Source organism: Herpailurus yagouaroundi, unplaced genomic scaffold, assembly GCF_014898765.1.
Source record: "Herpailurus yagouaroundi ecotype Mexico unplaced genomic scaffold, PumYag 203, whole genome shotgun sequence".
In the NCBI taxonomy this organism is placed as follows: Eukaryota; Metazoa; Chordata; class Mammalia; order Carnivora; family Felidae; genus Herpailurus; species Herpailurus yagouaroundi.
This window is the reverse complement of record NW_024412434.1, coordinates 23,654,569-23,681,132: the sequence shown is the minus strand read 5'-3', so window position 1 is coordinate 23,681,132 and position 26,564 is coordinate 23,654,569. Positions and strand designations below refer to the sequence as shown.

The window sequence follows — 26,564 nt, the reverse complement described above, 5'->3', positions numbered from 1 at the left end:
ACAAAACAAAACAAAACAAAACAAAACAAAACAAAACAAAACAAAACGCAGTGTGGGCAATCTTCTGCAAATCACTAAGCACAGTGAAAACATTTTCTCACAAAAGTCATGACAGGAAAAATAAAGTGCTATGCTATAAATTCTCATATAGCGGATCACAGATGCTATGTGCAAGTTTTTAAAAACACTCAGAAGCAGTCAACCAAAATACCCTGCACTGCAAAGCCTTAATACTTTTTTTTCCCAATTTCTCAAAAATCTCATATTTGAAACACAGAAAATAAAATGAAGCTAAAAATAATACTCTTGCAAACTCCAAGCTCCCAGGTCTGTATAACAGATAGGAACCTTCAAAAATGATCCTATAAATTCCTTGCCCTCCTCCTCATGCAGACAGCTCTGACATCCTAGTACATGAAAAGAAGTCTAAATTCACACTTCCCGCTAGAAATCCCTGAAGGGTTGAAATTCGTTGGCCTCACCACTAAGAGGCATGAGCCAGACAGAGACTGTGCAAATCAGGTATAACCACCATTTCTGCCTCACAGTTTTCAACACCTAAGCTGCAACAACGCCCAATTAATATTGAATACCTTTGTTACATATTCTATTTACCATACACATCCCCTTTTCAAAGGGCTACAGAGTTAATGAAAAGAGAAAACTGGCATTTGGTGCTAATGTGGTTAAACGTTGTATTTACTGAATGATTCTCCACCGGCAATGTGTTCTCCTTACTGTACCTCCCAACTGTCCCCTCAGTTTTTCTTCTTTCCCATTTGTTACTTTTGATATCCTTAATGTATCATTAAATAATGGATCTCAGGGCAAATCAAAGGCAGTTCCCTTGTCCTCACACTTAAAGGCTTATTTGTCATTTTCCCATTTTTCAATTAGACAACTAAGGTGCACGATCAACCAGGGTTGCAAGTAAAACACAGGATCCAAAACTCAAAGGCTTCTGGTTTCTCTGACATCACGCCTTTTCTGTAAAAATGTATAGTTTTAAAATTCAGGGTGAAGTTTTCAGCTCTTCAGAGAAGAGGTGCTATAACATGTGCATATATATCCACCCATAATTTATTCTCCATATGGGTGGTAATTTAAGACATTAGTGTTACAAATCCATGACAGCGAGAAACTACTTGCAAATGGAGGACAAAACATGACAATTATCCTAACTACCTGTTCTCTTTAAAGAGAATATCTATACTTGCAAACTAAATCAAAAAGTTCAGATGAGTCAAAGACCAAGTTTTCAACCTCCCATCAAAACTGTGCCCTTTAACAATTCCCTCTGAAGACTTGATAGAGACACATCAATATCTAAATCAAACTCCTCAAATCAAGTTCCCCCACCCAGTTCTTTCAATCCCTGGCCCCATTTCCTAGGGCAGTTCGGAGCACAAAATAGGTGTTAGGTATATACTGAGCTTATTTCCAATTCTTTGCATTTCCAGCTCCTGAGAAACCACTTCCACTCTTCTGGAAAAAAAATTATGTTTTTGAAAGGTACTTGCTGTTAGCTTTGCTCTCTCCCAGTATTTTTCTCTTTCCATACAAGGAAGGGGATCTACAGGGCATTATCTTCAGTCAGCTCTATCTTCCATATCTGATCAGTGAAGAGAAGACTTTCTATACTCATGTTTCCATAAAATTCAATCTTCATCGTCCCCCATCTCACTGATAACAGTATTGGTTTTGAAAATGAAAATCGGAGCAATCAGTTTGACTTACTACCGTCAGTCCTTAACTTCTGCAAAGCAACCAACAGCTTTTTCTTGTTTCTCTCCTTCTCTTCTCATTTTTATCACATATTGCATCAGTAAACCTATCAGACCACATACTCCAATATAGTATATATAAGGGAGCTGTACTGTAAAATGTGAAGATCATGAAAGACAGAGGAACTATTATATTACAGATCAGAGGAGAGTCCAGAGTCAGGTTAACTAGAATGTAACGCATGATGTCAGGTTACATACTGGGCCAGAAAGAGATGAGGGGAAATACATGATATTTGGGAACAACACCATCTATAGGTTATTAGTGTTAATTTCCTAACTATGACCACTATACTGCAGTTACATAATAGAACATCCTGGATTTTAGTAATATACCCTGAAGTATTTAGGGGTAAATACTTCACTGTACCCTTTACTGGTCCAGGGGGAAAAAAAATATGAATACGGAATGAGAAACTAAATGTGGTACAACGTTAGCATTTGGGAAATCCAGGTAGAAGAATATGAGAATTGTCTGCGTTATTCTTGCAACATTTTCCTAAGTCCGAAATTATTTCAAAATAAACTTAAATTCTGACTACACAGGGGTGCCCACATGGTTCAGTTGGCTAAGCGTCTGACTCTTGATTCGGGCTCAGGACATCATCTCACAGTTCCTGAGATCAAGCCCTCCACTCCCCACCGCACTCAGCATGGAGCCTGCCTGGAATTCTCTCTTTCCCTCTGGCTCTGCCTCTCCCCTGCTCGCTCTCTCTCTCCCTCTCTCAAAATAAATAAACTTAAAAAAAATTCTGACTACATAGCCCAATACATGCGTATTTATTTGTTTATAAAGGATATATACGTACTGGTACTTATGTATGTTTAAATCACATAAAGCAAAGGATTTTAAAGGACCAGACTAACAACGTAAAAAAGAATTCCACATTTGTGAATATGCTGTGTGCCAGTTGTCTGTGTATGTGTACACATACATACACACATTTATATGCATTCTCACATTTGCTTCCTCTCCCCAAAGATCATTCTGAATCCTGGAACGCAAATCGTGAAAGTACACATACCTGTGGGGATACTCTGGCACGGGCAGTCGTAAAAGAATTAATTTCCAGACCCTTAACTTCCATATGTACTTGTCACTAAAGCTGACCTGCTTGAGAAGATGCCTGCAGCAGGGGTTCTCCATTTCCGCGTCCTTTTACTCGATCACCTCTACCCCACTTTATGAAACAGAAAACAAAAGATAAAAACAAGGTCCACCCTGACCCATCTTACTACAGCACAGTGCTCAAGGGGTAAAAACACGAGAGATGGCAGAGAAATACAACCCAACAACTCCTTTAATCAGGGCAAAGTAACATCAGCCCATTCCACTCATTAAGATAGCAATTTCTAATAAAATACTCATTTAAAGTGAATAATTATGCATCAAAATGTATCATATATCTGTTATTTTGACAAATGGCACAGGATAAGCCTCTGTGAGGAAAGCAGAGTGGATGTATGATTTCAGAAAAACAAGTAGATACAATCTCTGGCTACTCAGGAATAGCCTGTTCATTTTTTAAATAGATGACTTTGGGTCTCAAACCACTGTGTTATTCAAACCTCACTAGATACACTTACAAGAGGGATATAATCGTTTTCTTTAATACTTGTCCTCATTGGGCCTCTGGCACAAAGAACTGCTTTAATCACAGACTTCAGTTCTTATCATTGGTCCATGACATGGCCCACTTTTACTTATTCACTCAATATTTCTTTTTAATAATAAACACCACAAAGCACCACTCAAACAAAAACTAGGGCCTTAACAATAATCTACATTTAACTACAGTCCCCCCCAACCACCAACCCATCCCCCTGCTTCATCCCAAACTAACAAACATCCTGAATCCAGTAGTTAACCATTCCCTTGATTTCCTTTATATCTCTCTATCCATCTATCATTACCTCCCTCCCCCTCTCTCTTTCTCTTTCTCTCTTTCTCTTTCTCTCTCTCTCTCTCTCTCTCTCTCTCTCTCTCACACACACACACACACACACACACACACACACACACACACATGCCACACATCTTTGTGTTGCTGTTTGGGGTATCACATATTTTGTGTTATCTTTGAGGAATTATATTTTTTCTTACATATTGACACCAGTGGTTCTCAATCTTCACTATACATTGAAATTAAAAGTTTTAAAGGGGTGCCTGGGTGGCTCAGTCAGTTGAGTGTCCGACTTCGGCTTAGGTCATGATCTTGCATTCATGGGTTCGAGCCCTGCCTCAGGCTCTGTGCTGACAGCTCAGAGCCGTGAGCCTACTTTGGATCCTGTGCCTCCCTCTCTCTCTCTGCCTCTCCCCTGCTCGCACTCTGCCTCTTAAATCAATCAATCAATCAATCAATCAATCAATCAACAAAACGTTAAAAAGATTTTAAAAAATAAATAAAAGTTTTAAAAAGTTTTAAAAATCTGGTTTCTGAGTCCATCTACAGGGATTTGGACTTCACTGTACAAGGGTGTAGCACAAGCATCACAAATTTTAAAGGTTCCCTCAAACAATCCTAACATTCAAGGACCACTGTTATAGAAGAATGACATAGGAAAAGTTAATATGTACAAGTACACATGAAACGTACAAAAATTATGATTCCACCATTTCAGTGTGTTTATCACATGCATACACACACACACGGAGAAAGATGTATGCACAAAGAAAAAAACATCAAAATGTTACCAGCAATTTTTCCTCTGAAAAGTGACGCTACATATTAATTTTTATTATCTCCTTTTTGCTATACTTTTCTGAGAATACATTTAACTATTTAAAGAAAGGAATTGGGGCTCCTGGGTGGCTCAGTAGGTTGAGCATCTGACTTTTGATTTGGATTAGGTCGTGATCCCAGGGTCATGGGATTGAGCCCCGCGTCAGGCTCCGTACTGAGCATGGAGGCTTCTTAGGATTCTCTGCCTCCCTCCCTCTGCCCCTTTCCAATGTGCATGTGTGTGCACATGCATGTGCACTCTCACTCATATATAAAAAAAAGAAAAGAATTATATTTTGGTTTTTAAATATTCCATATCACCTCACCAAAAAGGATACACAGATGGCACATTAGCACGTAAAAAGAGGTTCAACATCATATGTCATCAGGAAATTTCAAGTTAAGATAACAAGACACCCCTACACACCTATTAGAATGGCTAAAAGGCAGAACGCTGACAACACCAAATGCTGGCAAGGATGTGTGGACGGAGCAACAGGAACTCTCATTAACTGCCAGTGGGAACACAAGGTGGGAATGCAAAATGGTTACAGCCATCTTGGAAAACGATCTGGTGGTTTGTTACAAAACTAAACAAGCCCTTACCATTTTATGCTGCAATTGTATTATCCCTTGTTATTTACCCAAATGAGTTAAAAACTTACAAAAACCTATACATGAACGCTTACAGTTTTATTTGCAATTGCCAAAGCCTGGAAGCAATCCTTTGTTTTTCAGTGCATGAATGGATAGACAAATTGCTCTGATCCAGGTTACAGAATATTGTTCAGCAATAAAAGGAAATGAGCTATCAAGCCACAAAAAAAAAAAAAAAAAAGGAGGCACCTTAAATGTTAAGTGAAGGAAGCCAATCTGAAAAGGCTACATAGTATAAGATTCTAATCATATGCCATTCTGGAAAAGGCAAACCTATGGAGACAGCAGAGTGATCCTTTGCTGTCTCAAATCCTTTGATTTGAGAAGAGAGGGGGAAGGATGAATAGGCAGTCGCACAGGGAACTTCTAAGGCAGTGAAACTACTCTATACGCTACTGTAACAGTAGATACATGTCATTATACATTTGTCAAAACCCATAATATGTACAACACAAAGAGTGATCCTTAATGTAAACTTTAGTTAACAATAATGCATTGATATTGGTTCATCAACTGCAGTAAGTGAACCACAAAAATGCAAGATGTTATTAACAGGAAACCAGGAAGGTGGGAGTATTCTAAGGGGGCTTAAGGGAACTCCCAGGACTTTCCACTCAACTTTTCTGTAAATCTAAAAGTGTTCTAAAAGAGTCTTTTAGGAAAGCCTGGGTGGTTCAGCTGGTTGAGCATCTGACTCTTGATTTTGGCTCAGGTCATGATCCTGGGGTCATGGGATTGAGGCCCCTGAGTGTGGAACCTGTTTAAGAGTCTATCTCCCCATCTGCCCCTCTCACCCACTCATGCTCTCCCGCTCTAAAAAAAAAAATAGAAGGGGCACCTGGGTGGCGCAGTCGGTTAAGCGTCCGACTTCAGCCAGGTCACGATCTCGCGGTCCGTGAGTTCGAGCCCCGCGTCGGGCTCTGGGCTGATGGCTCAGAGCCTGGAGCCTGTTTCCGATTCTGTGTCTCCCTCTCTGCCCCTCCCCCGTTCATGCTCTGTCTCTCTCTGTCCCAAAAATAAATAAAAAACGTTGAAAAAAAAAATAAAATAAATAGAAGACAGGCTTTTAAAATAAAGAAAATCTATATTTAATATATACTTCATCTATATCCTACTCTTTAGACATCATCTGAAATAATACAAAAATAGGGGCGCCTGGGTGGCTCTGTCGGTTGAGCGTCCGACTTCGGCTCAGGTCATGATCTCACAGTCTGTGAGTTCCAGCCCCATATCGGGCTCTGTGCTGATGGCTCAGAGTCTGGAGCCTGCTTCCGATTCTGTGTCTCCCTCTCTCTCTGCCCCTTCCCTGCTCATGCTCTGTCTCTGTCTCAAAAATAAATAAAAACATTAAGAAAACAAAATTAAAAAAAAAAAAAGAATACAAAAATACACCCAAAAAGTACAGAGTTTAACTGGAGAGAGTGCTTAAAACAAAAACAGTAATTGTCTATATGTGGGAGATCCCATGTGGTTTGGTAGACCACAAATGGAACAGGTGCCCTTACAATGGACTGCCTGCATGAGGATGTGGAGAAAGAGGATCTCTTTTGCACTGCTGGAGGGAATGCAAACTGGTGCAGCCACTCTGGAAAACAGTATGGAGGTTCCTCAAAAAATTAAAAATAGAACTACCCTACGACCCAGCAACTGCACTACTAGGTATTTATCCAAGGGATACAGGTATGCTGTTTCAAAGGGGCACATGCACCCTAATGTTTATAGCAGTACTATCAACAATAGTTAAAATATGGAAAGAGCCCAAATGTCCAGATGGATGAATGGATAAAGAAGATGTGGTATGTATGTATACACACACACACACACACACACACACACACACACACACACACACACAATGGAGTATTACTTGGCAATCAAAAAGAATGAAATCTTGCCATTTGCAACTACGTGGATGGAACTGGAGGGTATTATGCTAAGTGAAATTAGTCATTTAGAGAAAGAAAAAAATCATATGACTTCACTCATAGGAGGACTTTAAGAGACAAAACAGATGAACATAAGGGAAGGGAAACAAAAATAATATAAAAATAGGGAGGGGGACAAAGCATAAAAGATTCTTAAATACAGAGAACAAACAGGGTTGCGGGAGGAGGCATGGGCTAAATGGGGTAGGGGCATTAAGGAATCTACTCCTGAAATCACTGCTGCACTATAGGCTAACTAACTTGGATGATAGATAGATAGATAGATAGATAGATAGATAGATAGATAGATAGATAGATAGATAAACAGACTAACTTGGATGATAGATAGATAGATAGATAGATAGATAGACAGACAGACAGACAGGCAGGCAGGCAGGCAGACAGACTAACTTGGATGATAGATAGATAGATAGACAGACAGACAGACAGACAGGGAGACAGACAGACTAACTTGGATGATAGATAGATAGATAGATAGATAGATAGACAGACAGACAGACAGACAGGCAGACAGACAAACTTGGATGATAGATAGATAGATAGATAGATAGATAGATAGATAGACAGACAGGCAGGCAGACAGACAGACTAACTTGGATGATAGATAGATAGATAGATAGATAGATAGATAGATAGACAGACTAACTTGGACGATAGATAGATAGATAGACAGACAGACAGACAGACAGACTAACTTGGATGATAGATAGAGAGATAGATAAGTACTTTAAAAAATAAACACTTAAAAAAAAAACAAAACAAGGGACTGCCTGCACACAGCCGTGTGCTAGTTCTTTTCAAGAGAAAAATTCTTACTTTATTCTTGTTTTCTGTTTGTATTTTTGTTATCGATGGCCAAACTCACTAATCTCACTCTTCTTCCCCATTACTTCCCAATCAAGCATTCCCAGAGTACGGCACAGGGAGGAAAACTGGGAGAAAACAGAGCAGGATAACACCAAAGCAGCGCGATAGGCTGTCGCACTCCACCGCACACCTAATGGGACACTCCAGTTTACGCCATTTTCCTTTCTCCACATGAAAATACAAAGTGAGGGGCGCCTGGGTGGCTCAGTCGGTTAAGCATTCAACTCTTGATTTAAACTCAGGTCATGATCTCACAGTTCATGAGTGTGAACCCCACATCAGGCTCTGCGATGGCAGCGTGGAGCCTGCTTGGGATTCTTGCTCTCTGTCCCTCCCCTGCTCTCACGTACGTGCACACGCTCTCTCTCTCAAAAATAAATTAACATTTAAAAAATAAAGAAAAATAAAAAAACTTTTTTAAGTCTCTATTTTCTTCCCTTTATCAATATACATCTTTAATAGTTTTCTTATTACAAAAATAATGCATGGTCACTGTAGAAAATAAGTATATGAAAATAAGCCGAGAGAAAATAAAATCTTAGGCCTACCACACAGAGATAAGCATTGCTAACAACCTTTTAGACCTACCCATGCACTTTTTTGATTTTACAAAAATGAGGTAATATACATACATTTTTGGAATGGAGATGTTTACACACTTTAAAATACTTCATCAACATCTTTTTTATAAAATAAATACAGACAAGGATATTTGTACTGTGCTTTGTCCAAAAATTTTTTTGATCATATGAATAACAGCCCAGCATCTTTTCATTCTTGGCAATGATTTAGATTTTTTTTCTATGCACTTTTCAGAAAACTGTTTTGGCTTTCCTGGAAATATATTTTAGAATAAAGCTACTGTCAGTTTTTTCAGAACATGTAGATAAATGAGGAAAAAAAACATGTGAGAGGCCACGCTTGTTGTGACAAAAACAATCTGTAAATATTCAAGATGTCAACTGGCCACAAACAGAAAACAGCTTTTGAATATTAAACTATAAACCCATTTCTGACTGGTCTCCTCTTGGGTTAATCAACTTAAGACACTTCACTTCTCTGTTATTCTATTTAGATTTTATGGGCGGGGGGGGGATATAAACACTCTGTTTTATAATTTTGAAAACAAGCTCAACAAACTCATCAATATGGAATAGAATGTATGTCGATTATAAAAATAAAAGTTGTTGGCTTTTGTCCACATACCTTTTCCTGTACCAAATATTGATAATATTTTCTGTCCACATAGTGCTCAGGTGTTTATAGTAATTCCTAATAATTCATACGGGGTATTTTAAAAATGAACAATGTCAAGCTCATCACTGATCTTTGCAGATTTCTTTCACAGAAAAAAGTTAGACAAAATAAAAAAGACAGAAAGGTAAAGTGTCCTGAATTTGCAGAATGTGGAAAGAGCCAACAGAATATGTGTCCTTCTTCCACATAACGCAAAGCACAGTAGATGGTAGTAATTGTTTACAAACAGAAGTACCTGTGATGTAATTAAGTTAGCAGCTCTTTTAAACCCAGTTTTAAAGCTATTTTATCAAAAGGCAATTCACTTTGCTTGTAACAGGCAGCCAAGAAACTTCTGTAGCTTGCTGGAAGCTTCTGTACTTTCTGTGGCTCAGCAGAAACTGCCATAAATATGTGCAAAGTACAATTCACAAACATGGGGAATGAAAATACATTACCCCAGCTTATCTTCACAACACTAGAAATTCTTAACGTACTGACTTATATCATAAGTTCACTTTAAAGGCAGTAAAATTTTGCTCATCCATACAGAAAGTATTAAACACCTCGTACATTCTACTAGGTACAATGCCAGGTGCTGGTATTATAAGAGTGATCATCTCCTTCAGTTCTACCAAAAGAAATTAACATTAAACACATAATTACACAATTAATTACTGAATTACAACTGAAATAACCCCTGCAAGTAGTTACAGGATGACAGGAGAGTGTCCTTAAGTGGGAAAAATGGTAGGAATTAAAGGCTATACACAACACAACTGAACATTGTATTCCAATTTCTGAATTACATTTTGAATTTTTTTAAATGTTTTACTTATTTTTTTTTTTGACAGAAAGAGAGAGAGTATGAGCAGAGGAGGGGCAGAGAGAGGCGGGGGACAGAAGATCCAAAGCTGGCTCTGAGCCGACAGCAGGAAGCCGGAGGCAGGGCTTGAACCCACGAACCGTGAGATCATGACCTGAGCCAAAGTCAGATACTCAACTGAGCCACCCAGTGCCCCAACATTGTGATTTTTAAAGAAAGCTTCCCTTTATGTAGAAATGACTCTTCTGGCTTTCCAAAGCCACATGCAGATGGACACACAAAAAGAGAAAGCAAAGAGACTTTCTAGTCATAATGAAGAAACTTAAATATGACTCTATTTCTAAAATCAAGGACTCAAAGAAAACACAGCATCCAAGCAATCTGACCCACTCCAGATTCTAACAAAGCTGTCAAATAACATTAGTTTTTAAAATTTCATTACCATAAAAAATACATTAAAAAGCAGTTAAATCTTGGAGTAAGTCAATTCAATTTGGATGAATCACAATTCAATAGATATTCACATTTAAGATCAAATGTCCATACGCACACATACGTATATATACAAAATATAAAGACATAGACATTTCCATAAAATTCACAAAAGTGCTTATGTATATAAACATAGAAGTCCCTCTAACATTCAAAAAGATCTTTCTGGAGTTTCCATAATACAAAACCTGTAATTCACCATAACACATTAATTTTAACAGAAAGTAAGACCAACAGAGTCCCTGACAGACTAATATATGAGGCAAAATTGATCTTTGATACCTTTTATTCTCCATTCTTCCTCTTTCTGAAACTTTTTTCTCCTTCTGCCTTTTTTTTTAAATTTTTTTTAATGTTTATTTATTTTTGAGACAAAGACAGAGTGCAAGTGGGGGAGGGGCAGAGACAGAGGGAGACAGAGAATCTGAAACAGGCTCCAGGCTCTGAGCTGTCAGCACAGAGCCCAACGCAGGGCTCGAACCCACAAACCGTGAGATCATGACCTGAGCCGAAGTCGGACGCTCAACCGACTGAGCCACCCAGGCGCCCTCTCCCTCTGCCTTTTATGTATACTATGTATTATCTCTCTGCTACCCATAACAAAATGACCCATGTCCCAAAAGAAACATATAAAATGTCTGTATATACATTAAAAAACTACATCCCTTCATAATACATTTTTGGAGATGCAAAATCATCATCCAAAGTTAACATCTGTGGTTTTCCAATAAGCATTTTGGAAGAAAGGACTATTTTAAAAGGATATGATACAAGAAAAAATGTAAACAGTGAAGAAAGTTACCCTAATAACGAAATAGCACCTCAACACCCATTAGAATGGCTTGGCTGCTATCAAAAAAAAAAAAAAAAAAAAAAAAAAAAAACCACCAAAACAGAAAATAACAAGTGTGGACCAGGACGTGGGGAGGCACTGGAGCCCTTGAGCAATGTAAAATGGTGCAGCCGCTGTGGACAACCACAGGCAGTTCCTCAGAAGATTAGGCACAGAACAGAATAACCCTACGATCGAGCAATTCCACTTCTGGGCATCTACTCAAGAGAACCGAAAGGTGAGTCTCAGACAGATACTCCAACCCCTGTGTTCGCAGCAGTACTGCTCACCATGGCCAAAAGGTGGCAGCAACCCAAGCTGGCCAGTACCGTCCAAACAACGAAACAGTCCTCAGTCTTTTAAAGGAAATTCTGGGACACCTGGGTGGCTCAGTTGGTTGAACATCCAATTTTGGCTCAGGTCATGATCTCACAGTTCGTGAGTTTGAGCCCCAGTCAGGCCCATTGCTGTCAGCGCAGAGCCCGCTTCGGATCCTCTGTCCCCCTCTCTCTAGCTCTCCCCTGCTCACATTCGTTCTCTCGCTTGCTGTCCCCTTTTCTCTCCCTCTCTCAAACCTAAACAAATGTTAAAAATATATAAATTTCATATTGTTATATATTATCATATATATCATATGTATTATATATTATCATGTATGTTATATTTTATACATATTTAGATAGATAGATAGATAGATAGATATATTTTTTTTTAAAGGAAGGAAATTCTGGCACTTGCTAGAGCATGGGTGAACTGTGACGACATTATGCTGAGTGAAATGGACCAGTCACAAATACACAAACACTGCATGAACCCAATTACATGAGGCACCTAGAGAAGTTAAATTCATAGAAGCAGAAAACAGAGTGGTGGGTGCTCAGGGCTAGAGGAAGAGAAATGGGAAGTTGCTTAACAAGTACAGAGTGTGAATTTTTCAACATAAAGGTTCTGGAGACTGGCTGCATGACAATGAACATATACTTAAAGCTACTGAACTGGACACTCAAAAATGGTTAGGATGGTAAATCTTATGTTATCTGTATTTTACCACAATCTGGGGGGAAAAGCTATCCTGTCTAAAAATTAAATATATGCAACTAAAAGCAACCTTTTTTTAATGTTTATTTTTGAGAGAGAGAGAGAGAGAGAGAGAGAGCGAGCATGAGTTGAGGAGGGGCAGAGAGAGAGTGTGACACAGAATCCGAAGCAGGCTCCAGGCTCTGTGCTGACAGCTCAGTGGGGGCTTGAACCCACAAACTGTGAGATCGTGACCTGAGCCAAAGTCGGATGCTTAACCAACTGAGCCACCCAGGCACCCCTAAAAGCAACTTATAATGCTATTTTGAGCCTACTAAACTGGTCAGAGTGAAATATATTCTTGTATACCAACTACCAGAGTAACTGTAAGTTAGTTAAGTACAGTCTTTTAAGAAAGACAGGCAGACAATGTGGATGGAACTGGAGAGTGTTATGCTAAGTGAAATAAGCCCTACAGAGAAAGACAGATACCATATGTTTTCACTCTTATGTGGATCCCAAGAAACTTAACAGAAGACCATGCGGGGGGAGAAGGGGGAAAAAAAAAAGGTTACAGAGAGGGAAGGAGGCAAACCATAAGAGACTCTTAAAAACTGAGAATAAACTGAAGGCTGATGGGCATTGAGGAGGGCACCTGTTGGGATGAGCACTGGGTGTTGTATGGAAACCAATTTGACAATAAATTTCATGTAAAAAAAAAAAAAAAAAGATAGGCAGACATAGGCAAAAAGATTTCAGTCTATGAATCTAGCCTAAGGAATTCATTCTACTTCCCTTTATTAAAGAAAAGGGTCAAATTCACCAGTGATATTCATTCTGCAAATGTTTTTAAAAAACTGAACCATCCTAAAAATAGGAAAATGGTTAAATAAGTTACTATGCATCATTACCTTTAAGGAATATGATAATTATAAATTTGAATTATGAAAAACAATTACAGAAATAGGATAACTGCCTAAACACAACTCAACGTTAGAAATCCAAATATAAAACTGCATATACATTATGAATCAAGTTATATAAAAACATACATTTTTAGAAGTTTTTTTATTTATTTTTAAAGTAATCTCTACACCCAGTATGCGGCTTAAACCCACAACCCTGAGATCAGAGTCACACACTTCTGACTGAGCCAGCCAGGTGCCCCAAAAATGTATATTATCTGGACAAGAGTACAGGGTCATATGTAAAAACGCAAATGGCTGCTTTAACGTAATGGCGTTACCACGACTTTTTCTCCCCATTTCCAAAATGTATGCATTTTAACGTTATGATTATACTTTAAAAGTAAGGAAAAAGGGACTGGAAAGATTAAAAAGACCAGTTTTGATGAAATTAGGTAAAATAAAAAAATGGAGGCAACACTGGGGTGTTTGTCTAAGCTAAAACTACAAATTTAACCTCCTCCCACCACTTATTTATACCAATACTGAATTTTCCTTCATTTCTCAATCTTAATCTCCACCTCTCAACTCCAGGCCTTCATCCATTTTGTTCCTTCTGTTTAGAAACCCCTCCCTCCCCCTCTTCACTTAGCCAAACCTCAGCTGGAACGTGATTTCCTAACAGCGGTCTTCCAGCCCTCCCGCCCTCCCAGCAGCTCGGTCCCCTTGCTCCTGCAGACGCCCACATTTCCCTTTTTGTATTAAGAACACTGCTACATCTGTCTTCCCCACTAGTTCTGTGCTCCGAGAGGCCAAGGGTCACGCTTGTCTTGTTCTGATCTATGTGCCCAAAGACCAACCTAGCAGCAGTATCTGTTAATACTAAAGACATAATGATTATTCAAAATAATACATTCCCTTCCTTAAAATTTGTTTTACAATCAGATTCAAACACCCTAACTTTTAAAATACTTGAAGAGGGGCGCCTGGGTGGCGCAGTCGGTGAAGCGTCCGACTTCAGCCAGGTCACGATCTCGCGGTCCGTGAGTTCGAGCCCCGCGTCAGGCTCTGGGCTGACGGCTCGGAGCCTGGAGCCTGTTTCCGATTCTGTGTCTCCCTCTCTCTCTGCCCCTCCCCCGTTCATGCTCTGTCTCTCTCTGTCCCAAAAATAAATAAAAACGTTGAAAAAAAATTAAAAAAAAAATAATAATAAAATAAAATACTTGAAGAAATCAACTTATAGCATCATGTGTCTCAAAGTTGCCTAAAAAGTGAGATTTGAGTCTCTTATACTTTGCAATATTGCAAATTAATTTTCTAGCTTTCACTACACCTTGCAATTATTAAACTTTTAAGAGACATTACTATAGATGGTAAGTATCCTGACATTTCACATTAAAATCTAATAAAACCCATAAATCTCTAAAACCTAACGAGAATCCGTCTTGATATGTTCATTTATTCTATTTTTGGCTAAAAAAAGTTTATTAGGACAAAGACAAAGAGGCACCAGCTTTTAAGAAAAGCTAATCCTTAGTGAAGCAATCTCAACTGATACATAAAGAGCTACAGCTGGTTGACTGCTAGGAAACAAATCCAATAGTGCTATACCTTATCCCTTAAAAACATTTGTTCAACAGCACCTTGAGATTTTGTCAACATAATTTAAAATGGGAATTGGGCAGAAAGAAATCTCTCCTGATAAAAGCTGAATGTTGTCTCCTTTCAAGGTCACCTCATTCTAGAAAATATCTCATGCCATTTTTTCCTCAAGCCTACGTAATAAAAGCCAAACAGAAACCAGTAAACCAGAGCAATAAATCCTGTTCTTATGCAAGAGATATGAATCCTATTTCAATTAAGGAAGAAACGGGAAATTTTCCTGTTGAAAAGCTAAATAGGAAAAAGTAAAGAGATCACCATGCAGCCTTCCTTTCTCTTCCAGACAAGCTTCCTGGAGGAATGTCCCCAAACCACCACACCCGTTAGGAGGGACTCCACCACTGGAACCCACCGACAACCCGAATCTGAGGGCTACTCTACAAAACAGTGGGGCTGCAGTTTTTCAAGACACCAATCTCATGAAAGCTAAAGAACACCTGAGGCCTCCGGTTCAAGGAGACCTCGGAGACCTGACAACTGAATGCAGCTGGTGGGAAACACCTAGATGGATCCTGCAACTGGGGGCAAATCTGCACTCCGGGGCATTACTGGGAAACAGAACCGTGGAACAAGAACTTTAGACTAGATAAACATAATTTACCTACTTGGTAATTTCATTGTGGTTAGGAAAGAAAATATTCTTATTCTTCGCAACTGCACACTGAAGACAAGTGTGTGGAGGAGTGTGAGATACATGCAACTACTCTCAAATGGTTCCAAAACAAATAAGCAATATGTATTTTATAAAACATATTTTCAGAAATAAAAAAAAATAAAGGATTGAACTTCATGAAAAAATAAAGTTGGGCTAGTCGGGAAGGAGAGGTAGAATTTCACCTGTTGAGAAGATATACACACTAATCAAAGGAAGAAATCAGAAGGAAAACTTTGCCGATCTCAACACTGTTATTTTCCACCAGAATCCAGCTCAGCACTGAGTCAGAAAAGCACATCTCTTCAGTGAGACCAAAACTTCTGATGGCTAACAATTCTGACAACACATTTGTCAGGGGAAAAGAATAAAGATTTCACTTTTGTAATACAAATCAAACATTTTAAAGTAATTTAAGTACAGAGTTACTTCTACTGAGGAATCCTTTGAGACCTAAGTTCCTCTCAACAAAGTCAGTTTGGGTACTGAGAACGTTGGAGTAGGGTCTTTCTCCTGTCCTGGACAGAATTCCCCACACACATCAGTAAACACACCCACAGGTACATGTAAGCACAAAGTTCCCATAAACCGTTCAAGGCTGATTTGGGCAAAAACAAACAAACAAAAACAAAATCACAGTGGCCGTACTGACTCCATGTGGAGCAACCTGGACCAAGACCACGGCAATGGAAAAGTATGTTTCCTTAGGAGAGTCTAAGTGACGAGATTTCCCCTTAGTTAGCAGTAAAGAAACCCTCTTTTAAATAGCTTCTAGTCTATTCTGATGGTAGCATCAAAAACAACATTTTTGATAATAAAGCATGCCAATGAAATGCATCTTAGTGATCATGATTTAACAGCCCGTATCAATCATTTAGCATATAAAGCCGTGTTGATGCAGTCAGAGCAACAAACTGAAGGTTTGAAAATCAAATTCAAAATCTGTGGTACCATAACTGTCACAAGTAAACAAGTCTGCAGTGTTCTTCCAATGCTGTAAGACCTAGCCCCTCCTTTCCTAATCTAGAACACTTCACACTTCATCTACATAAAGAAAATAACAGGGGCACCTGGGTGGCTGGCTCAGTCGGTTAAGCATCCGCATCCAACTTCGGGCTCAGGTCACATCTCCCAGTTTGCAAGTTCGAGCCCCGCATCGGGCTCTCTGCTGACATCTCAGAGCCTGGAGCCTGCTTTGGATTCTGTGTCTCCCTCTCTCTGCTCCTCCCCTGCTCATGCCCGCTCTCTCTCTCTCTCTCTCTCTCTCTCTCTCTCTCAGAAATAAAGAAACTTAAAAAAAAACGAAAATAACAAAAAGTTATTACCTAAAGAAAATAAACAAGACCAATTACTGTGAATTTATATAAAAACTTAATGTGTACCTGTTTGTTTTCTCAAATTTCTTTTAAGTTACAATCAATCAAACCTATTCCACGTCACTCCGCATGAGAACATAACAAGGTTGACCAGGGAGAACATCAAACACAGTGCTTTACTGGAGAGTGCTGAAATCTTTACTGACACATCCTTGTAACTTCCATTACTATTCCATTCTTCTAGAATCTGAGACAGGCAACTATTTTTTAAAAGACACTGTGACTGCCAATACTCCACAATTTAATACAAACGTGTAGGAGTGTAGATTAGTGTCTTACTGAAATCTTTTCACGTCCCATTGTTTAAAGCTTAATTAATACCTGAATATTCCAAATGTGTGAGTGGGAAAGAAAACCGGTCTGACTCCAGGGTACCTAGGTGATGCCAGCAGAAGTCAGCTTCTGAATTCAGGGCAAAAAATAGCACTCTACAATCAAGTGCCTGCACATGACCACTATCTCTGAACATGAATTTAATAACTAACCTATGACTCAGTGTGCTTGAAGTAGGAGAGGGGAGACTGGGGAAAGGGGAAGAACTGGGAAGATATTCTCACTCTGATCCTGACCATTTCTAACCAACAGCTTTAAAGAGAGGCTAGAAAGAATTACTTTCATAGTCACCTTGTCCATCTCGAAAAGAGAAAAAGGCATTGTAATATTAAGACACTATTTTAGGGGCGCCTGGGTGGCGCAGTCGGTTAAGCGTCCGACTTCAGCCAGGTCACGATCTTGCGGTCCGTGAGTTCGAGCCCCGCGTCAGGCTCTGGGCTGATGGCTCAGAGCCTGGAGCCTGTTTCCGATTCTGTGTCTCCCTCTCTCTCTGCCCCTCGCCCGTTCATGCTCTGTCTCTCTCTGTCCCAAAAATAAATAAACGTTGAAAAAAAAAAAAAAAGACACTATTTTAGATCAATTTTGAGGGAGAAATATAGAGACCTGGAAATTTTTAATATCAATTTCACACTTGTGGAAAATGAGGAGACAACTGTATAATGACATCCATCATACAAACTGACAGGCTCAAATTCCCTTAATAGAAAATGTCTATTTGTGTTTCAGCCAAAATGTGATAATACATAGCTGTCCAGACACTATCAAAAAAAAAACCAAAAAACTGAATGTTAATATATGCAGATTTATTAGTCAGACTACATAACAAGTATCACTTGCTTGTGTTAATTACAGTCAAAGTAAGACACTTTGCCATCTTTCCTCCATATAGAATTCACCTGTATCTCCAAATTTTAAAATTCAGACTTCAGCCTTTACACTCAGGGGAGTTTTGCACCAGCATGAGCTCTTGTATTCTATACAGATCTAATTTATACAGCAAGTCAAAAAGAATAAATGGTCCAACATAGCCTTTCTTTTCCTTTTTCCTCTCCTTTGAAGTAAGCTGAGTTCTCAGTCAAGGTTTACAACATAGCCATTTCCTAGCTGTAAAGTTATGCCTTCAGAAGTGCATTGTTGTAAGGTGTTGTTTTCCTAGACGTTCCCTGAGGCAGTTCTACCTTTGTTGAATTTGTATAAACAACTTTACAAAAAAAAAAAAAAAAAAAAAATGAAAATCACTAAGAGGTGCTTTCCACTGTGTGTCTTTTAACAAATGAGAAATACTAAGTCATATATATAATATTTTCAGGTAGAAATTCATTGTTAGAGAAGTTAATGTAAAAAAGATATGGAACCAGTACATCACTTCGAGTAACATGGATTCAAGGATAAACTGTATAAATCAATCTATTTTCTGAAATTAATGAGAGGTAACAAGATGAATATTTAAGGCTATTAATTTTCAATATACATTCCCCTCTGTCTCTGCTTGCCTAGAGAAGCAGCAGAATGAACAGAGAACACGTGCCTACGCTTGCAACAAAAGAACCCCTGAAATAACCAGGACACAAATGCCAACATGAAGCAACACGAGGAGCCCCAAACCCTGAAAACTGCATGTTTCCGTTGTCTTAATTTAGCTTCATAGACACAAATCTCATTTTATCCAATAGTTATGTTCCTACAGGCAAAAGTGGAAAGGCACATTTTCTCACTAATGGAATCATACATTCCAGAGCTAGAAGGCTTCCAGACACCGCAGCACAGTCCCCACGCTGACAAACAAGGAAAGGGCAGGGGCACAGGGGAGGCAGGGGTAGGGAGGATGGAGGCGCCGTGAGCGGCCAAGCCAACGGCTACGCATAGACGCGTAACACGGTGGGTCAACAGCAAAGCCAACCCAGGTCTCTGCGACTCTTAAAAGAAGACTGCCGCCGGAAAACTTACTCTCTCAGAATGGGATTTCAAAGAGTTTCTCTTCAGAATAGAGTACCTTAAAACTATTATAAAGAGGTGGTTTGGAGCATCCTGCTTTGTGCTATACTGAAGAATTTTCATTCAAGTTGACCTATATACCAAGGTTATCTATATTACGCAGTATATTGTAGATCTAAAAGAAAAACATTAATGACATTCTTCACTAACCTAATGACACAGGTTACAAAACCCATGTAAATAATGTAGTGTTTAAACAATGAGAGTGTGACAGCAGTTGGTAAATGGTTTGCAATTTTAAGATTTAACTAGCAAAAGTAATTTAGAAGATTTACTGAGATCATATTGTAACATTATAATAAGTGACATTTATGCTAAGAATTTAAATGACTTTTAATGAAAGGAAACGATTTTCACAGAAAATGTTTTAACTACAAATCAATTTCTTCTATATATGTATGTATAGATGTATGTATAGGTGTGTGTGTGTGTGTGTGTGTGTGTGTGTGTGTGTGTGACAGAGAGAGGGAGTGCAAGAAAGAGAATCAAATGGACAAAATGTAAACGACTGGTACATCAGATAAAGGTATATGAAGAATTTGGGTTCTATGTTTACAACGTTTCTTGTTACAAGTTTGAAAAAATATCAAAACAAGATACAAAATAATGTAAATCACCTCCTAACAAAAACCTAATACTATATTGTACTTCTACTACACTTCTTTTTCTTTCTAATTTGAGAGTGAGCAAGAGAGTGTGCGTACACATAAACGGGGGGAGAGGGGCAGAGGGAGAGAGAGAAAGAGAATCCCAAGCAGCCTCCACACTCAGCACAAAGCCTAGCGCGTGGCTCAATCCCACGACCCCGCATCATGACCTGAGCCAAAATCAAGATGCTCCAGTGACAGAGCCATTCAGGCGTCCCCTTCTACTGTATTTGAATACTGTAACTGAATATACTCTGTAAGAAATACTACATTAAACTCATGTTCAATGTCCCATAGTATCAAACTAAGAATTACTCACTTTTCTGTAGTGGTCAAAAAGATGACAAACTGCTAAAAGTAAAGTATATTCCATTTTTGATGGTTCGTCTTAACACAATGAAGCGCCTTAAACCAAGAAACTGAACTAATGAATTTCCTGAGAAGCAATTTTTCTTGGCATCCTCCATCACCTCACCTACACTGTACGGCTGCCACACGTCAGACAGGTGACACACGGTATCTCTCAACAGGGTCTACTCTACTCCGTACACGGCCCCTGCCCACTCAACGCCAGTAGGTCTCCCCAGTAACTAGAATGACCAAAAGTCTCCATACACTCCCAAATTCAGCCCCCTCCCCTGAATTAAAAATCAATGATTATACAGTTGACCCTGGAACAAGGAGGGGAGTTAGAAACACCAAACCCCCACACAACTGAAAATCCACCTATAACTTCTGACTCCCCCAAAACTTAACTACAAATAGTGTACTCTTGAATAGAAGCCTTACAGATAGAGTTGATTAACACATATTTCATGTCATGTGCGACATACGTATGCTGTGTTCCTACGATAAAGTAACCAGAGAAACGAAGTATTAAAAAATCATAAGGAAACTACATTCAGAGTACTGCACTGTATTCTTTTTAAGTATAGTTGACACACAATGTTACGTTAGTTTCAAGTGTACAATACAGGGATCCGAGAACCCTACAGCTCTATACACTGTGCTGTACTCACAAGTGTACCTACCATCTGTCACCACACAGTACTGTACTGTATTTACCAAAAAAATCCATGTTACTCAAGTGGGCTCGCACCATGCACACCCATATTGTTCAAGGATCAACTTGTATTCATTTTAAGAATGGTTAACATTTAAAACTTTACTTCCAAAATCCAAACTTATCAAACATAAATGAGTCTTAGTATAACAAATAGACACTCGTTATACTTTACAAAAGGATTTCTTTCACGATTCCATTAAATGCAGATAACCCACTATTCAAAATACAATTCAACTTAAATTTTCTTTTCTTTAACCTCTACCCAGTTTCTCAGGTACACAGCTATTCCATAAAACAGGATATACATGTATCTAGATAATTATCCTAGACAGAAACTTTAGCCAATACTTAGGGAAAGCCTTCTATTATCTGTTGCATGATTTTTCTATTCAATAAGACTTGGAAGAATCCTCATGCCAAGACTGAGGGACTCAGTAATCTACTCACTTATTTATAACATTACCTGTTCCAACAAATGTTAAAACAAATTGTTTTCACTTCAGCATGAACTCTTATGTCTACTGCTCCAGAGGAATAAAGATATATGCTCTATTAGAAAGCCATAAATATACTACATCTCAAATTACTCACTGACATTACTTTTTCCTCAGTTAAGTGAGAAGTGTTTCAGATCTAGAAGTGATCTCAAAAACCCCACTCCTTTATTTAGGTCAAAGGGCAGGATCAAACACTCCAACATAACAGAATCACTCCCGGATTGTCAAGTCAGAAGAGAATTAACACAGAAATCCTCTCTTAAAAACAAACAAACAAACAAAACATATAATTAGTTATAGAGCAAAAGTTTTCTGAAGTTAAATAAAATATGTAAGACTAAAATTTTAAAAACAGAGTAGATAAGCTTTATTTTTTCAAGTTAAAACATGGGCAAATAAAATTAAGTAGTATCCTAAATAATCACTTCTGGGATTTGATGTTTTTTGGCTTATTTTTTTTAACACATTCCTCCAAAATCATCATCTTTAGAAATTTTCAGCAATGCTTTTTACAAGAACTACTCCTATTGTTACAATCTCCTTTAAAGCTCTAAGAGGTTCATTTCAAACTACAGCTACAGTTTAAATGTAATGACTTTCATATAAATATTTCATCTTTGGCACCATCTGATAAGACAGAATTTGGGGGAAAAAAATCTTGATAAATGTTTAACATTGCAAAATATGCAAATACAGAAAAACAAAAACAATTTCAGTACTGAAAATCAAAAGGCTTTTTGTGGATTGTGATAAAGTTAACAATCCACAATGAAATGCACATCGCAGAAGCATCACATTTTCCACAAGGTACGTATCTAACCTCAGAATTCGACAGAATATATAAAGATCTAAAAGCTGAAAAACACCTCAAACATGTAACAAATTCTCTAGGCTCTGGAGCTGGGACCCCCCCCCCCCCCCCGGCGAGCGTGCCAGGCTGTGCGGCAAAAGCGGTCCGTCAGCAGCTGGGCACGAAGAACAGCCTGGTGAGAGCCAGTCACCTCCAAGCCCCCAACAGTTCACCCCACATGCTGTACAACTCCTACCACGTCCCGCGTGGTCCATGACATGGCAAGGGTTAGCAAATGCTTCACAGATAAATCTGCCCAGATGTAACAAGTACCAACCTTCCTCTTAATCGCTAGAGCCATACTGAAAAAAACTTTAGTCACCCATCATTCTCACCCAAACCCAGGTTTGGAAATTCTATCTAGACTTTAATGACACATCTTCCTATGTTGTAACCTATACCATGATTCTCCACTATTTTTTCAAAAACAGGAACTCTGATATACTCAGTTCCCACCTTTTTGAAAACTTACAACCCCCTGGCAACCACATCATAACAATGACATTGTAACACTCCCTAACCTATGGTTACAGTGGTCTGCTCAAGAACGGGCATCTATCAGGAGAGAAGATCACCAAAATGGCAAGCATAAGAAATGTAATTCACAGTCTATTTCAAAGGAAGCCTAGTATAAGCTTAAAAGTAAGAAAAAAGCCAGAAAAAGGCAAATACTGCCTGTAACCGATTCTTTTCAATTACATCTAACAAAAATGTCTATTTGTCAGACTAATTTTTCCAGAATGAAATTTCAGTTGCTCCCCTAACTGAACTTTTTTTTTTTTAATGTTTACTTGTTTATATTTGAGAGAGAGCGTGCGTGGGGCAGAGGCAGGGAGAGAGGGAGACAGAGGATCCCAAGCAGACTCTGCACTGAGACCAAAGAGCCAATGTGGCAGTTCGAACTCACAAACTGCAAGACCATGCCCTGAGCCGAAGTCAGACAAGACACCCGGGCGCCCCTCCCCTAACTGCACTTCTTTAACAGCTCCTTAAGCCCTACAGGGTGAAATCCAAACTTCCCGGAGCGTCTGGGACCCAGACCCCGTTAGCATCTCCGCCAGCTTTCCCTCTTCCTCGGTCTCCATTCCCCATCTCCAAGCTCCCAAATGCTCAACTACGTGGCAACACCTATGTGTAGTCACGCCTCCATGCCTTTCTCACACTGCTCCACTGCCTTGGAATGCTCTATCCTATGCCACACTCCCCCCTACCCACACGTACACACTACCCCCCCCCCGCCCCACCCTCAATCTTTCTTCATGTAGGATCAGCTTAAATTTCACCTAAAAGTAGTAACTCACGGAACAGCTACTCCATACTAAAACAAGTTACTTAGGAACACCCCATCCACACAGTTTATCAAACACATATTAGGAGCCAGGAAAAGTGCTCAGCACGTAGTAAAAACCTTTGCCCTCAAGGATCTGACAGAGTACATGGTGTAAGAGTGAAGAGCTGAGTGGCAGGAACTAGAATGAGGCAAGCAGACCACCACAGGGAAGCAGCATATTGGGGCCACCTAGCAAGCAAAGCAAAGAGAGGAACACTAGGAACCAGGGAACTAAGCAGAAACTGGTTTTCTTTTCTTCAGTGTGAAACAGTCAGTTTGGACTTTATGGTAATACCAGTGGCACGTTCATTCTTTGTGGCTGCTTGTCTTCACAACAAACAGAGAAATTACAGATAAAATATAAAAACAAATCACTAAAATGACATACCTATGCCCCAAAACATATTAAACATCTCCAGATTAAAATCTAACAGGGGGGCACCGGGGTGGCTCAGTTGGTTAAGCCGGTGACTCCTGCCTTCCACTCAGGTCATGATCTCACGGTTTGCGAGTTCCAGCCCCACACTGGGCTTTGCGCCGAGAGCACATGGCCTGCTTGGGACTCTCTCTCTCCCTCTCTCTCTCTCTCTCTCTCTCTCTCTCTCTCTCTCTGTCTGAAAATAAACAAACATTAAAAATAAAACAAAATCTAACAGGAACACAAAGTATGAGCCAAACTAAAACCAGGAGGTCTGCTGGGCTGTGGGCCCCAAAGCAGGAAAAGGCAGCAGGAAGTAAATCCCAGGGGAGAACTGTATCTAAGAGTTCATGTGAAGCAGGGTCAGTAGCCAGGCTCCTCGCTTAAAACCAGGGACGGGGGAGGGGGGACACTCCTCCTTGATGATAAAATGGGACTGAAAAAGGCCTTTGCTAACTGGCTGAAGCTACAGCTTAGGAAGCTGCTGACCTAATGCCAGCTGACTCCGTGACAGAATCTGTGATATCACCAACATCACCATGCGGCTGGTGCTCTGATCCACCAACACAAGACCTGATTCTGATCTGGGAACTCCAAAGGCACGCAGAGACAACTGCAAATGTGCTACACCAGCAGGAAAATCACAAAAGGAGACAGCCATAGGAGAAAGAGAAAGAATTTTCATCAGAGTGTGCCTGCAAAACTACAGAATATGATGAAACACCAACAGCAGCAACAACTACAATACAAATTCACTGGAGACAAAATTAAAAAATAATCAAGTGATCTGAGAAACACTTCAAAATAAGCACACATGAAAGATCCACATAGAAATAAAAGAATAATAAATCAAATCTTTAAAATAAAAACAAGCAGAGGGGCACCTGGGTGGCTCAGTCGGTCAAGCGTCCGACTTCGGCTTAGGTCACGATCTCGCGGTCCGTGGGTTCGAGCCCCGCGTCGGGCTCTGTGCTAACAGCTCAGAGCCTGGAGCCTGTTTCAGATTCTGTGTCTCCCTCTCTCTGACCCTCCCCCATTCATGCTCTGCCTCTGTCTCAAAAATAAATAAACGTTAAAAAAAAAAAATTAAAAAAAATAAATAAATAAAAACAAGCAGAAATAAGAAAAGAATTAAAGGGCATAAAAAACAACCAATTTGGGGCACGTGGGTGGCTCAGTCGATTAAGTGTCCAACCTGGGCTCAGGTCATGATCTCGCAGTTCATAGTTTGAGCCCCATGTCGGGCTCTGTGTTCACAGCTCGGAGCCTGGAGCCTGCTTCGGATTCTGTGTCTCCCTCTCTTTGCCCCTGCCCCGCCTCAAAAATAAATAAATATTTTTAATAAATAAACATTTTTATAAAGTGTAATTTATAATTCAAAAAAGAACCAATTAAAAACCTTAGAAATGAAATATAGCCACTGTAATTCACAAATAAAAAGTTGTATGTCATTCAGGTAATTTATTATTAGTTGCCTAACAAGGTACCCCCACCCTGTCTGCCTTTGTCCCCACAGGGCTCTGAATTTTTAGAGGCAGCAGGTATACAAGACCCTGTTAGACACTGCGATTCAAAAATGAAAGACCCTAAAAAAGAGGTTAGAGAGGGAGGGAGCCAAAACATAAGAGACTCTTAAAAACTGAGAACAAACTGAGGGTGGATGGGGGATGGGAGGGAGAGGAAAGTGGGTGATGGGCATGGAGGAGGGCACCTGTTGGGATGAGCACTGGGTGTTGTATGGAAACCAATTTGATAATAAATTTCATATTTAAAAAAAGAAAAAAAAAATGAAAGACCCTGGGTACCTGTCCTCAAAGAACTCTGTAACAGGGACGCTAACAGAACACTAAGATTACAAAGTAGAACAGAATGTAAATTGCCCAAAATGTAAGCATTTTTAAGTTAAAATGCTGGACATTTCTTAGTTTTCATAAACTCATATGGTCATCTTTACTAGAGTTGGCACTTTACATTAGATAAATGTTCTCACAAAATTTCATCTGAATGGAGCAGAAATAATAAAAGCTGCTTCTTCTTGAATCTGTATTTGAACTCATGTAGCAGCTATCCTGGTTTACTCAAAGGACACCACCGAATAAGTACCCACTGAAAACTCTCGAAAATCAAAGCGTACTTCTTGCGATATTATTCTTAATAGAAAGCACTCAAAGATTTCACAGCAACAACAGCCTTGTTTTCATTTAACAACTGCTTAATTATTTCAATCAATGGTAAGAAAAACTATCCAGGGTGACTGGGTGGCTCAGTCAGTTAAGTATCTGACTTGATTGCGGCTCAAGTCATGATCTCAAGGTTCATGGATTCGAGCCCTGCGGAGGCTGCTTAAGATTGTCTCTCTTTTTCTCTCTCTCTCTCTCTCTCTGCTCCTCCCCTGCTCACGCACACACGCATGCTCTCTCTCTCTCTCAAAATAAATAAACTTAAAAAAAATC

General features: G+C 39.4%; 1 protein-coding gene across 3 annotated transcripts in view; it reads right to left on the bottom strand.

The window, feature by feature from the left end:
• The window catches only part of USP6NL (USP6 N-terminal like), a 247,803-nt gene that overhangs the window by 146,770 nt on the left and 74,469 nt on the right, over positions 1–26,564 (bottom strand). The window lies entirely within an intron of this gene.